The sequence below is a fragment of the Erithacus rubecula genome (genome assembly GCF_903797595.1).
Source record: "Erithacus rubecula genome assembly, chromosome: 13".
NCBI lineage: Eukaryota > Metazoa > Chordata > Aves > Passeriformes > Muscicapidae > Erithacus > Erithacus rubecula.
This window is the reverse complement of record NC_136665.1, coordinates 4,905,264-4,909,488: the sequence shown is the minus strand read 5'-3', so window position 1 is coordinate 4,909,488 and position 4,225 is coordinate 4,905,264. Positions and strand designations below refer to the sequence as shown.

General features: G+C 43.6%; 1 long non-coding RNA gene across 1 annotated transcript; it reads right to left on the bottom strand.

The window, feature by feature from the left end:
* Nucleotides 1-2,481: 2,481 nt before the first annotated feature.
* LOC306807689 lies at nucleotides 2,482-3,534 on the bottom strand. The gene is made up of 2 exons (XR_013775786.1): nucleotides 3,371-3,534; nucleotides 2,482-2,582 (listed from the first exon to the last, which is right to left on the bottom strand). It is a non-coding gene; the product is annotated as an uncharacterized lncRNA (long non-coding RNA).
* Between the last annotated feature and the right edge of the window lie 691 nt (nucleotides 3,535-4,225).

Sequence of the window (4,225 nt, the reverse complement as noted above, 5' to 3'; positions counted from 1 at the left end):
CCTTCCCTTAGAAGTACTGTCTCTTTCTCATGTCTTCTCCCAAATGCAGTTTTACTCATGCTGTGTATACCAGCTATGTCCCTTTTTCCCTGAGAGCCCCCTCCCCTGCAGCTGTGGTTTCACACTGCAGTGTGCATGGTCCTTTCTGCCTGCTGTGTTTCCATCTTGCCTCTTCTGCTCCCCTCCTTCTCTCCTGCACCTCTCAATTTTTCTCTTTGCCTTTGTCTCCTGCTGTCTCATTCTTCTGTCTCCCAAGGGCTGCTTTCCCAAGAGAAGCTAAGTCGAATTGATCTGCCATTTAATTGCCTGATGTGTTCATAGCCTGTGCCTGCTGTTTGAAATAGGCCTGCCTGAAATTCCCTGGGGGAGACAGGTTTGTGTGGCAATGGGGGAGGTGGATAGATGGGCTGGCAGTAGCTCAGCCAGAAGGCAGTTTCCTCAGAAACAAAACACCTGCCAGGAACACCTGTGCTCATAAATGTTTGCTGCCATCCTTGGGCTGGTCCCAGCACAGGGAGAATGAACGTGTCTATTCCATGGCATCAAACCAGGGCAGCCTCATGGTGTGTGTGAAAGCTTCCAGCCAGCACCTACACTGAGCACTCTGTGTTCAAGGGGAGAGATGCAAGCCAGGAGTCACACACCTCTGTAGCTATGGGTTCAGGAAAACTGGGAGTCCTGTCAGCCCTGCAGCTCTAGCTCCAAAGACCTTGTCAGTGCCCCTCCCTCTGGGATGAGTGAGTTGCACAGAGAGGCAGAGGAGGAAGGACCATGACCTTGTCTTATTCTGAAACCTTTCCCTCCAGAAAGTCAAAGGACTTGGTCAGAATACCTGGTGTCTTTCATGTAGACAAGGCTCCTTCCTCCCTGTCAGGCTCCAGGAAGTTATTGGCTTATCCAAGGTCACTGCAATGATTTCCAGTTGCAGTTAAAATGAAATCAGTCTTCTGCTTCTAGACTGCAGACTCAGTCTTCTTTTCTCAAGGAATTTAAGGAGGGACTATGGTATGAATAGAAGCAAACCCATTTAAGCAGACCCATTGTCTTTGCAGAAATCCCACCTATTAATTGAGCTAGCTTGGATTTAATACCACTGGGTTGATTAAAGGTCACATAAAGATTAAACATCAAGTCAATTGGTCTTGCCAGGGAGGCAAGACTAAGGATTTTTGCACTGAGCATGGTGGAGTTATCCTCCCCTTCCCCTGTGTTTGTGCACATTTACCTAACTTTGATTGTTACAAAGGAAAACCATATATCCATATATCTACAAACATCCTGGAGGCATCACTCCACCTCAGTGTAACAGCTGGATGAAAGCCCTAGGCTACAAAGACTTTGCCAATTAATGACATTTTCTCCTCTCTTTAAACACCCTATGTGCCTTCTAAAGCTTTAGGCAGCAAAGCATTCATGGAAGAGCAGGCCATTCAGTAGCACCCATCACACTGATTTTTGCTAAACACAGTTTCCTAACCACTGTTCACAGTGACTTTGTTGTTAAGGGAATAGGAACAGATTATAGCATGTGTATGGAGGAGAACATTACTTCTGCTTTGCCTGATCAGACACTAGAAATAAAGGAATAAGCAAAAGGGATAAGTTAAAACTGAATAAAAATAGATGAGAAACACAGAGTCAATCTGAATTAAGCACAGCCAGAGCTGGCCAGTTGTCTTCACTGCTGTTGTGAAGCATTTGCTTCATTATTTGCTCTGCAGCATCTAGCTAATGACATGGCAGACATAATTAATATAGTATGGGCCTTTCTGGTGGGCAGGGCTGCACACACAAATCCATATCCTTGTATTGTTTCGGCTGGGGCTTAGATGCATTTTATGCACCAAAAAAAATATTATCTGTCTGTTTTTACTATCTCCCTTGCTCAGACTCTCTTTCTGTCCTTCAAGACCTTGAGATTTCTTGTGTTTATTCCTCTGTTCTCTTTCTCTCAGCATTCATTAAGTCAGCAAGCTCCTTGAGAAAGAATCTAGTTTTTAGTTCCATGTGTAAAGTGTGGCCCTAGTCCTGTTTGGATCCTGGAACATTTCTGTGAGCTGTCCCCATGCAGGCAGGGAGTCAGGACATACAGGTGCTCTTGCTTCTGACTTTTTGTACAGAATATTTTTCAATTTAGCAAAGTGCCTTGATTAAAAAAAAAAACACCAACTTTTATGCTTGTATCTCTGTCTCACTGAATCAATAGGATTTAAACACGTGCTTAACCTTAATCATGTTCTTGAGTATTCTCCAGAACTGGGCCTTTTACAAGGATACAGGTACCAGGGAACTTGCAGGAGTTTTGCCTTCTTGCATGCTGCTCTTCTTATACTATTGATGGAACAATCTGTTACTCATTAATGCTGCAGATTAAGCCATTTTGCCTGAATCCCTTTTTTCCATACACATTTTAACTGCTTGTCTTATGATATATTTATTTGATTTTCAGTGCTTAGTTACAATATGACAGCAAATCTAGAGTACATTTAATAACTATTTGTTCTGTCTCCTCAGGCATATATTGACTGCAGGAGGTGGCATGAACTCGGTGTTGGCATTGAGCTACAGCACTGATGGCCATCCTGCAAAAAGAAACAGAGAATGAGGAATTTCCAGTTGAAAATTGTTGGCATGTAGATGTGAAAGATGGGAATCAGTTCCAGGACAGATTCCACATGAACCTGTCAGGAAGGTTCAGGACCCTTGCTGCTGGTAGGTAGACTGTTCTTTGTATCTTTCTGGAGGAGAAAGGGTACAATCTCCTGATTAAGGGAATTAGTTTACCATGGAATGGGAGCCCCAGCTGTGGGGGATATCTATTCCTAGGGACCCCAAATGTGTCCATGTGTGTGTTAGCACAGAGTTACTGGCCTGCCTGTCTGGGATGTGGCTTTGTGATTGATGAATTTGTGGAGAGAGTATTGGACACCAAGGAGGTGACAGCTTTGGTGGAGGCACTTTGTTCTTCCTCTTCCTTGTGGGGATTAGGGGTTTTAGAGCATTACCAACAAACCAGTCCCTGTTGTGAGGCATTCCACACTTGTCATCTTGGAAGCTGGACTTCTGTGTGACCAGATGTGCCCTGGGGTACATACTCAGGGAGCTGCTAAAAAGTGTGTTATTCACATTAGACCAAGGTCTGCAAGGCCAGGGGATTACTGGCTACCAGAGAACCCTTCACTGAACTGAGAGAGGAAGATGTCTAGGGCAAGAGCTGCCTTGTGAAGGGACCATTAGCTGTGTCAGCAAGTAGTGGCACTATGTATTCTTAAAATTTTTTCTCTACTGGGCACTGCAAAGGTGTAGGAATTCAAACACATTGGTAATTTCTAGACTGTAAGATAAAACTAGTGATATAAAGATGTCTCACTGCAAGCTCCTCTTCACTTTGCTTTAGTTGTGGTGTTGATTTTGCTTCATCTAGCTTGAGGCTGACTGGGAGACAGTTTCAGCACCAAATACTGTTGCTCTGGTGTTTATGGTACAGAAGGTTTTAGGAGACAGGCAACATCAAATTTTGCATTCTTCATTGGGACTGAATCTGTGATGGCCACAAAAAAAATCCAGTCACTTTTGATCCTGAATAAAGATGAGAGTATATCTGACACCTTGTGTCTTAAGATAGCCAAAATTCCAGTGTTGTGAGCTCTGATTTGGATTTCTGGCAGCACAATAGATGAATTAGATAACTTGTTCTTGTTCCTAATACAATTAGATAATTTTGTGCTGTTTCACCAACCTCTTCTTGTGTGACTTAGGTGATGAGTCTGTGTGTCTGAGACAGGTTTAATGCCTACCCACCCACAGGTTCCTCTTAAGCTATCATTCTACACTGTCATTTTATCAGAGTTCCCACCTGAGACTGTGACTGCAATGGAGTTCATCTGCTCTGACTTTCAGCTTGAGTTGTTTCCACCATTGTTGCTTTCCCTGATTTTTTTTATGCCACCTTACAGGTGATTTCACAAATTTTAGAGGAGACTAAAAGGAGGCTGTATGAGCAGCTGGCCCTGATCCATTATGTCTAACCTTCAGGGAAGCTGATGTGAAAAATTTGATTTTACAGTGGGGGAGGGATGTTTTATCAAAACCAAGAGCTGTTCCCATGCTGTTCCCAAACAACTGCAAATCTGTGCTTAACACTGCAGGAAGAAGGGGAAGGATATTTTGTTTGGCCTGCCTGTGTCACCATTTCAATACACCCAAGAGTCACATCTGCAGGTGA